The 14,062-nt window shown below is 36.6% G+C and overlaps 1 protein-coding gene and 1 long non-coding RNA gene across 2 annotated transcripts in view; both read left to right on the forward strand.

The window, feature by feature from the left end:
* ube2o (ubiquitin-conjugating enzyme E2O) overlaps positions 1 to 14,062 on the forward strand; it is a 79,445-nt gene that overhangs the window by 21,967 nt on the left and 43,416 nt on the right. The window lies entirely within an intron of this gene.
* Positions 2,903 to 3,648, forward strand: LOC132151337 (uncharacterized). The gene is made up of 2 exons (XR_009436388.1): positions 2,903 to 2,992; positions 3,586 to 3,648. It is a non-coding gene; the product is annotated as an uncharacterized LOC132151337 (long non-coding RNA).

A 14,062-nucleotide genomic window follows, 5' to 3' on the forward strand; every position in this document is an offset into this window, starting at 1 on the left:
TTTATTCGTTATTATTTTCTTGCTGCAAATATTAAACAGGAAAATATAATTGATTCACATGCCACATGAAAGGAGGCGAATGTCACTACAGATAAAGAGCGTAAAAAATATTTATTGTTTGTATTTTATCTTAAAATTGACAGAAGCCTGAGGCTTTGTTATAATAAAAAGTAACAAAGCCCAAAGCTTATTGTGATTAAAACATTACATATTATTTCCAAGCATTTATACCATAATTAGGCCTGTGAATAATCAAATAAAGTTATTTACTTCAGAAAAATCAACAGTCAAATTTTTAAAAGGTTTAACATTTTTTTATGGATATCAAACCAGTGCAATATTACATTTTATTCCTTTAACAAATAACAAATCATTTTAATGCAGCTCGTAATCACGCTTGGGTAATCACGCTGCACGTATCAGTAGTTCCCTGCTTGCATGTGCACCGCACCCTAATTAAACTGAACCTCCTCTGGTCCACCTCTTTCAACGAACTGCGTCAGAGCGAGGCACAGAGCGATCACAGTCAACCGAACCGGACTTTGGGGTTAAAACGTGCTCGGGCACGGTTCACATCCTTAGAAAATAATAAAGGCACAGCCTAATCGATAATCAGTCATTAAATGGACTAATCGAATATTCGAAAAGCGTGAGCCATCCCTAATACAGTGAAAGGATATTATGTTTATAATATGTATTATAGTGTTAGGTATCTCATAGGTTTCTCACAGGTGTGTGTGCAACGGTGGAACATACATTGGCGGTGGGCTGTCAGGTTCTCGCGTGGGAGGGGGGCGTGTAGTACTAATAAAATTTCTTCAAGGTTGGCAGGTATGCTAATATATATATATATATTAGGGGTGTAACGATACGCGAATTCGTATTGAACCGTTCGGTACGAGGCTTTCGGTTCAGTACGCGGTACGCATTATGGACCGAACGGTTTGTTGGACTAATTAATTATATTTGGAAAAACAAAAAAAAGAAATATAATGATATGCGTTCAACAAGTTAGCCCAATAACCCAAACGACGTAACAGGCAATGCCCCTGACACCCCCGAAGAAGAAAAAAACACCAACTTATATGTTTATGTTAGGCTACTCAGTCAGGCGCTCGCTCACTCAGTAATACACGCTGAAGGCTCGTTGCAAAATGGCCAATGCGTTTAACAGACCAGAAATAGAAGATCCTCCAATAACCAACAGGTCTGGTGTTTGGGTGCACTTTGGATTCCCTGTAAGCTATAATGGTGATGGCAAGAGAGTGGTGGATAAAAAAAACAACGATATGTCGCATCTAGGGTACACCAGCGGGAATACAAAAAAAAAAAAAATCACCAGCGGGAATACTTGAAACATGTCAACTCATTTACGCCGACATCACCTTAGTGTGTCAGTATCTGGGAAAAGACGAAAAAAAGGAGAAACATACACGCAACAAACTATCCCCGCAGCATTTAGACAGACATTTCCAACGGATTCAAACAGGGCAAAAGACATCACCACGGCGATTGGTAGGCTACATTTACGTTATAGCTGCGGATATAAGACCTTACTATTTACCATTCATTCTATCATCACCATTATAGCTTACAGGGAATCCAAAGTGCACCCAAACACCAGACCTGTTGGATATTGGAGGATCTTCTATTTCTGGTCTGTTAAACGCATTAGCCATTTTGCAATGAGCCTTCAGCACGTACTGAGTGAGCGAGCGCCTTAGGCCGGTGACACACTGGCTGCGTGGCATGAGCGTCGCGTGTCTGAAGCGTCCCAGAAGCGTGGCGGATTCTGTGTCTTTACACACCAGAAGCGTGCCTGGCGCGCTGCTGCTGTAGAGGGAGACAGTTGACAGACCAGGCTCTTGTCTTCATGACAACAATATCAACTTTTTTTTTACACACCTACACCTACACCTACGCCTACTGATAAAGGACACCGTCAAAAGTATTGACGGCTAAATAGATTATGTTTGACAGGTGCAATATTTGAAAATCGATAATTATTAATTTATTTTTTAAATTACATTTATATCTGAATTTATGTCAACCTATAGACTTTCAAATATCAAAATATCATGAATTCATATGTATTTGTGTACAAAATGACATGACACATTTTCCTGTTATATTTTGCCTGGAAACGCTTCCAACACGCACGCGTGTCGTGGTAAAAATAGGCGTCGGTTCTGTTTCTAGCATGCTCGCGCGTGAGACGCGCGTCTCACGCAGGCGGTCTGTAAGCTCTGACCTGTTAACATGGGAGCCGAATTAAAAATCGACACGCCACGCGGCTGAGACGCTTGCGCCACGCATCCAGTGTGTCGCCGGCCTTACTCTGTAGTGGAAAACGTAGGTTTTAAGAACATGCTTAATGTAATTGAGCCCCGTTACAATATTCCTTCACGAGCCCATTTCAGACAGACCGTAATTCCTGCTTTGTTCCAAAAAACATAACCCCTATAGAGAACCAATTGAGTAAAAACACACTCAATATAAAGAGTTATAGAGTTCCATATAAAAAGTTACATCTTTGTATTTGTTCATAACTACTACAATAATATAACATTTTCATTTTTTTTTTATAAGGAGCTGTTTTTGTTTTATACAGTATGCTGCTAAGAAAACACCATAGAAGATGGGTAAAGAATAGCTCCATCATTGTTCAATGTAAAAAAAAAAAAAACACATACTTTGTTAGTTTTAATAAAACATTTTTTAAAAATCAAGGAAATTTATCTGCCAATTTTTTCTTTTTGTTGTATCTAAAACGTACCGTACCGAACCGAACCATGACACCAGTGTATCGTATCGAACCGAACCGTGAATTTTGTGAACCGTTACACCCCTTATATATATATATATATATATATATATATATATATATATATATATATATATATAGGGGTGTGCCGGTTTCAGAATTGGTGATGACGGTTATGACGCGAGTCAAATGTGACGGTTCATAACATAACCGTCGGGGGGGGTATTAGTTTGAATAAACGAGCAGACACTGATTAGCTACTTGCTCTACGTTTATTTAAAATTAACAGCAAGACAACTAGCAGTGAATGTGCTTTCCATTAAATGAATCACACACAGTGAACAAATCCTTAACAACAAAAAAAAAACTTTGCAATGAACGTGCTTTGTTTTAAATAAATCACACACAGTAAACAAAACCTTTTAAAAAAGTAGGCTACTTAAATTCTATAAGAGCATAAAAATGAATGAGTAGCCTAGGCCTAAATTTTAATGATAAAACCTACATACCTTTATTAAAGAAAAAAAGTCGAACAACGACTGTTGTAATACCTTAATTAAACTAACTAAATAAAGGAAACAAAAAAAAAAGTGCAATGACATTTTAATTTCCTAATCTTTTTCGACTTCCAAGTTCCGTGACAGGAACACCAACATGTTCACTTTACTCGGTTTTAGTGACGATCTGACAGGGGTAGCTATGTTCCCCGCAGTGCTAAAAACTCGCTCTGATGCTGTGCTTGTAGTACAAATACACATGTATTTACGTGCCAATTTTGCTAAGAGCAGATAGCGTGTTTCATTGTCTCGCCACCATGCTAGTGGATCTGCCGTAGAGTCAATTGGTTGTTCTTGGAGATAGCGGGTTAACTCCGTGTCAGCGCGCGCTCTGATCGGTAAAGGGGCAGAGATTTCAGACCCCCGTTTATTAAGGAGATCTCCAAGATTTCTCTTCTTGGGAGGGGGTGGTGCACAGACCTCTCCCGAATCATCTCCAGCAGCAGCAGCCTCCGAAGCACCACTAACTCCGCCTCCGTTTCCCTCGTCAGCTGATACAATTTCCCCCCGGAGTGCATCTTTTGTCTCCTCCAATCCACCCCCCCCCCCCCCCCCCCATTGCCTCTGTATCGTGGGTCAAGGAAAGATGACTTTGCCAAAAGCTCCTGAGTGGCTCCCGCCCGCCATCCGCTGATTGTTTTGCGGTCTATGGACGATGCAATGCTTTGCTGATGCGAGCCGCAAAAAAAGCCCTAGTCTGTTCTAGAAAGGATGCAGCAAAGATATTTAATGCTAATGTATGAAGCATAGGCCTACGCTGAGTTTCACGATGAGATGCGCTGTAGTTCTCAGTGCAGTGCAAGTGAACGCGGCGCTCTGGCGCTTCCATGTCACGGTTATCATTGTCTGCTACATTTGCTTTTTATTTATTAAAATACATGCAATTGGTTGATGAAACATTTATTAAAATTAAGATAAAATTTGTACAAAACGAAATTCGTTTTTAAGAAAGGTTTTCTACAAAGCAAAATTTAATGAAGTGGTAAATATCATGTCTGACGATTTACAAAACTTCATTAAGTGGTAAAAACCATGTCTCCCAAAATATTTTGCATCTTATGATCATATCTAAAAAATGAAAATAATTTTTCATAAAAAATGTTGGTAAAAAATATTTTAATGACACGGTTTTGGCGGTTATAGAGTTCTAATGACGGTGTTCAACAATAACCGCCGGTCTCACGGTTATATACTAACCGTCACACCCCTATATATATATATATATATATATATATATATATAATAGAAAATCGTTTAGTAGGGCTGTTATGGTGGCCGTGACAACCTCTCCACCACGGTGTTTATGCATCAGCAAATTAATTTTGTGTTGGGCAGTGGACCTTGTTTGGGAAACCAAATACTAAATCGCCGATCTGGTGCCATCTCCATTCATGTCACCCATCCATGTTTAACACCTGGCTGGTCAGGTTTGACCAGGCTTTCTCCAAACTGGCCAAATACAAATGAGACGGTGATTAATAAAAGATGTTAACAATAAATTAACAATAAATTAAATAAAACAATAAAAAACAATAAATAAACGATTCCTATTTCAAAGAGAGTGGATCCAGACGAGGAGTTAATGCACCTGCGTGATTTATACTTTCGCCTGTGTCCACTTCGCGAGCCTCCACTGACTGCATGCGCTCCTTCCCAAATGGACGAGGCTTTGTTTCAGTGAACCGTGTCTACACCGGACGCGACACCGCGTCGCAACATGTTTGTCTAGTGTCTACCCAGGACATTTGAACTCTGTGTCAGTACCTCATAAATAAGACGAGGCAGTTTACTGTCAGGGATTTGTCATGTTGTGTAGTGCTGCATCCAGTGTAGCATCACCAATTGATTTAAATTAATTCTGTAGTATTTTGTGGTGTTGCCCCATTTGTGTCCTGCTCGTGTCGTGTTCTTGTTTAACTGTATTATTTCTTTGATATTTTAGTGTTTTGCAGGCTGCAAAACTGATGGAAGAACTAAAATAAACATGCACGTTTGTTAATAAATGATTGAACCTCATTTATGATTATGAGCTTTTAAACCATTTCTAATGAAATCAGTCGGGTTATCTCTGTAGCATTTTGAACTTATTCCGCGTTCCAGGCAACCCGTGTTTTTCCAACCTTCTACCCGTGAAAGTGCACCGGAACGGCAGTCAAACCCGTGACTTCCCACCCGTGAACTTGTACTAGATCGATGTACTCCCAGTTCCAAGCTCAGACATCACATAACCCACGAAACAACAATGGCAGCCCCTAACAGATAATATTGCCTACGGAGGTGGTGTTTATGCAAGTGGTACACGGTGAGAAATAGACTTTAGGACAATTTAACATTACAATAAAATTAATAATCTAGCTATAATTCCTTGCACTCAAGCAGTTTGGTGTGACTTGCCTGGAACGCTACAAAGTCATGAGTCATGGTTTGAAGTCATGACTTACGAGCTCAACCTGCCTGGAACTCAGCATTAGGTTACTGTTTGAAGGCATTCGTTTGCTGCTTTTCATTTAAGGTATTGTTTTCGTTATAAGGTACAGATTCAATTTAGGGCTCAATAATTAAGTATTATTTTATCACTCTGCCCGCCTCCCTGTCATGCACTCAAGCTTTAGACTGACTCTGCTTGCATTCACGTGATTTGCTGAGAGGAGAGGCGGGCGCTGGCACAATCATCAATCAAATTTAAAGGGAATCCGGCATATCCTGACCGCATCACTGTCTTTCTGGGTATATTTACAGAATATTTGCATTTATTCACATGCGATATGTTTAGGTAGTCATGGTGGATTGTCTCGATTTTGGCTAATGCAGGACACTAATGAATTATGCGCATCAGAGGGGATTTAGAAGTGAGTTTACGCAAAGCTGACTTATAAAGAAGTGGGTATACGCTGTATAAAAAGGTAACATATCAAAAAGTGTCATATGAAATGCTATAATTTTTCCACTGTTATGAGCTCATCCCATATTACCGTATTGTCCCAAATATAAGACAATACTTTTTTCTTGGAAATACATCTGAAAAAATGTGGTCGTCTTATATTGAGGGTCTAGACTTTGACATGTCAATAATACACCCACAACAATAGGTGGCGCCAAAAACCCATAAAATGAGTGTGCCATGAAATGCGTAATGTAATTTGTGTTTTAAAGATCACAACTGAAAACAAAAGAAAAAGAAAATGCTTGTAGCGACATGAGTCGTGACTGTCATTTGCCAGATGGGACCAAACTTTCTCTGTAAGTGATTTTAAAACATAAGACAGTACCCAGATTTGAAGACTAAAATAAGATTTCACTTCTAATGTTAATAAAATTTTGGTAGGCTACTATGAGATGGATGGACTAAATGTTATAATTCAAATGGGCTACCTATTATTTTTATCGGTATATCAAAAAGTGTATGTTTTAAATGTGATTATTGTTGGTACATCTTACCAGTATTTACCATACGTTCAAAACAAAAATGTAAATAGGAAAAATATGCAATATGAAAATAATTTAAGAAAAAAATTGTTTTACAGAGAGAGAGGGGGAAAAAAGATTTGGTTTTCAAAAAGCCTTTTTCCAAAAGGTTCATCTGAAAAAAAGTCGTCTTATAATCAGGGTTGTCATATATTCGGTCATTACAGTAATTGAGAAACTACATTCAGTGTTGTGAGCACATTGAGGGGGTTACTCACCACCCTTCTTCAATATTCAGATTTATTGGTCAATCAGGTTTTTTGTTCAGCGGTTTGTCCTTAAATTCATTTATCATACCACACAGAACCATTAAAAAAGGGTTTAAACATTGTGGGGAAAAAACAGAATAGTAGAAATAGAGACCCATTTTTTTTACCATTTGAAAATGTAGCTAGTGGAATTGAACAATCTGCTTTTGAGTTGAATTTGGTCAAATTTGGCTTTTATTAGAGTGGGTCAGTAAAAGAATCTCAAGGATGCCCCACTTAACAGATAGAGCTGACCTGGATCTAGATTTAGTATTTAACCCAGTATTTACAGGTTTTATCTTTTTCTGGATTACATAAATGCAAGTAAAGATGGTTACTTTTTCAATTGTTTTTTCCAGAGTTTTATGACATATAAACGCATCTGAAAAGCACACTCATAAAGCTTCTTGTCACACAGCATGTGAGTAATGATCTTTTTGGCACCTTGTTGGGCTTGAATGGTCGAATACACACACTTATGAGTCAAAATGCTGTCTTTGCAAGTATCCTTGTAAGCACAGTTTTGTCTGTCTTAAGTCAATGTAAACAGTTGAGAAAGAATATGTATGCATATCAATATATTAGATTCGTACATTTGGTCTTAGTGACAGCAGGCTAATAAACAAATTAGATGTTTATAAGACATTCAAAGATTTGTTTAAATTATATAAATGCATGTTTGCTGAATGCTGACGGCAAACAAGAAAGTATTATAATGTTTGTTTTTCTATTACTACTTATATAATCCAATCATTAAGACTTTTTGTATAGGGACGTCCCGGTACCACTTTTTTCTCTTCCGATACCGATGCCGCAGCTTTGGCTATTTGCTGATTCCTGTATCAATACGATATTTTTATTTTATTCTTTAAAATAATGATAATAATAATAATAAAATAAAGGGAAGCACTTTGCTCAATTAGCCACCTAAAAACAAAAAAATCTTTGTCATTATTTTATCTTTATTTAAAAAAATAGAACAAAGATACACATACAAATATACATAATACACTAATAAAAATATACAGTGTTTTGCAGGTACAATAGTATTTAGCAGTAGCATTTAAAAAATTGAATGAACAAGTAAAAATTAAACAATTATTATTTACAAATTACAGTTGTGCCTAGACAGTTGCCTCTGGCTATGATTTTACTAATACAGTTGTCTGATTAATTTTACAGTCTCAAGCATTCAGAAATGACACACACGAAAATTTTACTTCAATAAAAACAAGGATTAGTATTTGTAAGGGTTGTGATGTCCACATGTTTTTGTTGAATAAATTATAGAGGTTAGTATTTATATCGCAATAGGTGGCCAAAAATGAAAGATTAAGTGGATATTTGAATTAAACGGATCATTGAAACTCTAAGAAGATATTAAGGCAGATGCGGCAGTGATATTATCACCAACATTAAAACGTTATTAACTTATTGTTAACAAAATCCAAAAAAGATTAACAGGATTATAAAAGTACCTAAAAGTGAAGAGTTTTTCCGGGCATAGTTGTCCATCAGTTATGATTATTTGGAGACTGCCGCAAACATGAGGTGAGAGCGAGTGCGGCCGCGGCTGCGGGAATGGCGCATCACGTGTGCTTCGCCTGTCTACTGTTTTCACCCTGAAACGCATTTTTGATAATTGTTTACATTTTTATTTACGTATACGTTAATATACATATAAAACGGAAGGTTTTTTATTTTATTTTATTTTATTAAATTTTTTTTGAGCAACTGGGATGGTGCCCCCCTGGAAGTTGATGCCCTACTGCATACTCTGTGTGGGAGCAGCGGTACTGGACATAGACATAATTATGTCTATTGTACTGGATATGTCGGCTGTCGCAGTATATTCATTCCATGGCGCCAGAACTGCAGCTGATAGAATGTGCGCTGCAGCATAATACAATGATATTTCTTCAAAAGCAGATCGTGGAGACATTTTTATCGCCCACTGTCTGATTTTTAGACCGAACTTTAAACGACAACAGCGAACAAGGAGAATGTGAGCACTTTGAGCTTCCATTCTCAGCGCTGTCAAAATAAAAGTCCCGCCTCAAATGCATAGGCCAAACAGGAAAACTTGTCAGCTCATGCGATATTTAAAAAATGCAAGATATTGGCCGATATATCGGCCATAGTGATATCGGCCGACCACTAATTTTAAGGGCACCTATTATGCCCCTTTTACAAGGTGTAATATAAGTCTCGGGTGTCTCCAGAATGTATCTAAGTTTCAGCTCAAAATACCTCACATATAATTTATAATATATTTTTTTGAAAAAGTCTGTTTTGAATGGAAGCAGAAGTTTTCATGCATGCATCTATAAATGCAAATGAGCTGCTGTTACCTGCCCCCTTTTCCAGAATAGGGCTCTGTGCCTCTACAGCTCTTATCCCAGACACTCTACCAAAAATCGTTTGATTTAGATTTTTCTTATCTTTGAAATCAGCACTAAACATATCAGTTTAAAATTTTGATAAATTGTTTTCTGATATACACATCCAAAGCATGTGCACAGAAAGCAGCAGTCACATGGCATTTAAGTACTAAACTAAGTTCTGTTTCATGTCTTATTGCACTTAAATGGGGCATGACATGAGAAATCAAATTTGCCTTGATCTTTTGGCATGTAAGAGGTTTTTTTTCCATCCTGCAGGTTTCATAGCTCAAAATGTACTCTTGATTATAAACAAAGCATTTATTGTATGTTAAAATTATATTTAAAATATCTCTATTGTCAGTTTTACAATATTCAATATATATCTGGATATATTTGAATTAGCTTTTTAATGAAAAAAGAAAACATGATTTTCTTTTGTCCCCATAAAAAAAACAAAAAAACAATTTAGATAGAACAGCTATTAAGTCAAGTCAAGTCACCTTTATTTATATAGCACTTTAAACAAAAAGGATTGCGTCAAAACAACTGAACAACATTAATTAAAAAAACAGTGTCTCAATAATTCAAAATGACAGTTATCCCTTTGGAGTCGATTAACGCGTATATACATTGAGTCATTTTCTCCTGATAACCCCGAAAAGAACTTAAATTACACTTTCAGTTTTGATCGTACAGATAAGAGCAATACTTCAATCAAATCTGTAAAGGGTCTACTTTTTTTGTATACAGACATAACTAAACTTTGTGCATTTATAAAATAAAGACAACAAACAGGGTGTGCTGTCTGCATCCTTTGTCTGCGGTGATCTTCATTTAGATACGCTTCATTAAAATGAACTGTAACTCAGTGAATACTCAATGAAGAGACATTGGAGATATATCTATAGAAAGCTTGACATGTCTACTTTTAAACTAAACATGCTGCCGAAAACAAATATTCTTTGATAAAGTAATCAATATGAAAACGCGATGTCTGTTTTTCACATCTCCCTTCATTATCTCTAATGCGACCACACCCCCGCACTGAATGCGCTTTTGAGATTATAATGTTTCACTGAAGCGTGCAGCTTGAATACAGAAAACAACGCAGGGAGACTATTCAAGTTTTTTTTTTTTTTTTTACTGTTTGCTTCGCAATGAGAGGAATAAGACATAATTCACACTAAAAAGATGTGATGTGGATGACCTCAGGATTTGAGATTTGGATTTCCTCAGAAAAAAAGAATTAAGTGCTTTATTCAGCAGAGATCATAAACATGAGTAAGTTTCTTTTTATTTATTTATATACTTGTACCGTATTTTCCAGATTATAAGTCACACTTTTTTCATAGTTTGGCTGGTCCTGTGACTTATAGTCAGGTGCAACTTATTTATCAAAATTAATTTGACATGAACCAAGAGAAAACATTATCGTCTACAGCCGTGAGAGGGCGCTCTATGCTGCTCAGTGCTCCTTTAGCCTACACTGAGCAGAATAGAGCACCTACCTTCTCGTGGCTGTAGACGATAATGTTTTCTCTTGGTTCTAAATAAATGTGACTTATAGTCCAGTGCGACTTATAGTCAGAAAAATACGGTACTAGTTTTCACATAACATGTAAACATTTTACTAGTTAGACTTTTTCCAAAATATAATTCCTGACTAAATGTATAATCAAGTGAAACATTATAAAGTTTCAATAACAAATATACACTACTACTGTAGGTAAGGAATGTATATTGTCATTCCTTACCTACTTATTTGTATAAGTCTTTTATTATGTGTTTATTCTTTTATATTATGTTTTTTATTATGTGTTGTTAACTGACTAGCTGCGCAAATAAACGCTGATAATGAACGTGGATTTGCACAGCTAGTCATTTAACAACGGCTCTGTGTAGAAACAGCTGCTCTATGTGAAGTGAAGTGAAGTGACATTCAGCCAAGTATGGTGACCCATACTCAGAATTTGTGCTCTGCATTTAACCCATCCTAAATGCACACACACAGAGCAGTGAACACACACACACACTCACACACACACACTGTGAGCACACACCCGGAGCAGTGGGCAGCCATTTATGCTGCGGCGCCCGGGGAGCAGGTGGGGGTTCGATGCCTTGCTCAAGGGCACCTAAGTCGTGGTATTGAGGGCTTAGGTGCCCTTGAGCAAGGCATCGAACCCTCACGCACCTGATGGAATTTACCGCTGATTAGAGAACCGGCTTTACTGACGACATGCGCATTAATGATTGGCCGATCTTTATCGTGCACCCCTATCATTTTTCCTCTAAGGAGGAATATAATTGTGAGAATACTACCTTTTCTAGTATCTTAGACAGAAAAGGGAGATTTGAGATCGGTCTGTAATTAACTAGTTCTTTGGGGTCAAGTTTTTTTTTTTTTTGATGAGAGGCTTAAAAACAGCCAGAAGGTTTTTAGGGACATATACTAAAGACGATGAGAAATAAATAATAGCCAGAAGATGATCTATGACTTCTGGAAGCACCTCTTTTTGGAGCTTAGATGGAATAGGGTTTAGACCTGTTTATACATGTTGTTGGTTTAGATGATTTAATAAGTTTATACAATTCTTCCTCTCCTATAGTAGAGAATGAGTGGAACTGTTCCTCAGGGGATCTATAGTGCTCTGTAGCTGACGGCTGCATGGTTACAATTTTATTTCTAATAGTATCGATCTTAGAAGTAAAGTAATTCAGAAAGTCATTAACCCTCTAAGATCTAAGGGTATTTTGGGGGCCTGGAGAAGTTTTGTCATGCCCTGACATTTGTGCTTTTTTCAGTTGGTTATAAACATCTAAAAGTCTAACATCACTGTAATCAGCACAAACTGGGCCATAATAATATGTGAGCAGCATGTATGTACTTGATTGTGTTTTTGAAAAAAAGTGAAAAACAAAAAATTGTAAATCATTTGAATAAGGCCATAAAACACATACAGAACAATGGTATCCGGGACTTTTGAGAACTGGAGCTTGTAGCTTGGAATTTTTTTTTTCTAAATGATGTGAAAAAAAAATTTTGTTCACTCACTCACAGAAAACAATATATTGATTTAAATTTTCTAAGAGACTTTTTGTTTGTAAAAGTCATATGCTAGAAGGCGTCAACTATCATGAATATCATTGTGATTTACACCTGAGAAGACAATTTTACAGACAAATTTATTATTATTGAAAAAACAGCATTGTCTGTTGTATTTGTTACAGTTACATTTATTTGTTAAATTTATATTATTTACATTAAGCTTTTGTATGGTATAGTGTATATTGTTATTAAAACTTCATAATGTTTCACTTGATTATACATTTAGTCAGGAATTATAGTTCAGAAAAAGTCTAACTAGTAAAATGTTTACACATTATTTTGAAACCTAATACAAGTATATAAATAAATAAAGAGACTTACTCATGTTTATGATCTCTGCTGAATAAAGTGCTTCATTCTTTTGTCTGAGGAAATCTCAAATCCTCAGGTAATCCTCATCACATCTTCTTGGGGTGCATTGTCTTATTCCTCTCATCGCGAAGCAAACAGTAAAATAAAAAAACTGCTTTGTCTTCTGTTGTATGGCCGTATTCAGGCCGTGCGCTTCAGTGAAACATTATAATCTCAATAGCGCATAGGCCTGGTCGCATGAGATATAATTAAGGGAGACATGACTAGATATCGCGTTGTTTTCATATGGATTACTTTATCACAGAATATTTGTTTTCGGTAGCACGTGTTTAGTTTAAAAGTAGACATGTCAAGCTTTCTATAGATATATCTCTAATGTCTCTTCGTTGAGTATTCACTGAGTTTAGCGTTTGTAAATGAAGATCACCGCAGACAAAGGCTGCAGACAGCACACCTTGTTTGTTATCTTTATTTTATAAATGCACAAAGTTTTGTTGTTATTATATCTGTATACAAAAAAGTAAACCCTTTTCAGATTCGATTGATGTATTGCTCTTATCTGTATGATCAAACCTGAAAGTGTAGTTTAAGTTCTTTTCAGGGTTATCAGGAGAAAATGTCTCAATACGTTTACGCCACACTTGTTGATGCTTTTTCATTAATTTAGCCACTGCATTGAATAAATACCTGGGGTTATGTTTGTTTTCTTCTAAAAGAGACGAAAAGTAATCGGATCTAGCAGTTTTTTTTATGCTTTTCTGTAGGATAGGTTACTTTTCCGCCAAGCAATACGAAATACCTCTAGTTTTGTTTTCCTCCAGCTGCGCTTCATTTTCCGGGATGCCCTCTTTAGGGTGCGAGTGTGCTCATTATACCATGATGTCAGACTGTTTTCCTTAATATTCCTTAAGCGTAAAGGAGCAACTGTATTTAAAATGCTAAAAAAAAGAGAGAGTCGATAGTTTCTTTTACATCATCAAGTTCTTCTGAGGTTTTGGATATGCTAAGGAATTGGGATACATCAGGAAGATTACTTACAAAGCAGTCTTTTGTGGTAGAAGTGATGGTTCTACCATACTTGTAGCAAGAAGTAGAATTTACAGTTTTAGCTATTTGACGTTTGCACAAAACTAAATAATGATCTGAGATAACATCACTTGGCTGCATAATTTCAACACCATCAACATCAATTCCATGTGACAGTATTAAATTTAGAGTATGAT

Source organism: Carassius carassius, chromosome 10 (genome assembly GCF_963082965.1).
Source record: "Carassius carassius chromosome 10, fCarCar2.1, whole genome shotgun sequence".
Taxonomy (NCBI): Eukaryota; Metazoa; Chordata; class Actinopteri; order Cypriniformes; family Cyprinidae; genus Carassius; species Carassius carassius.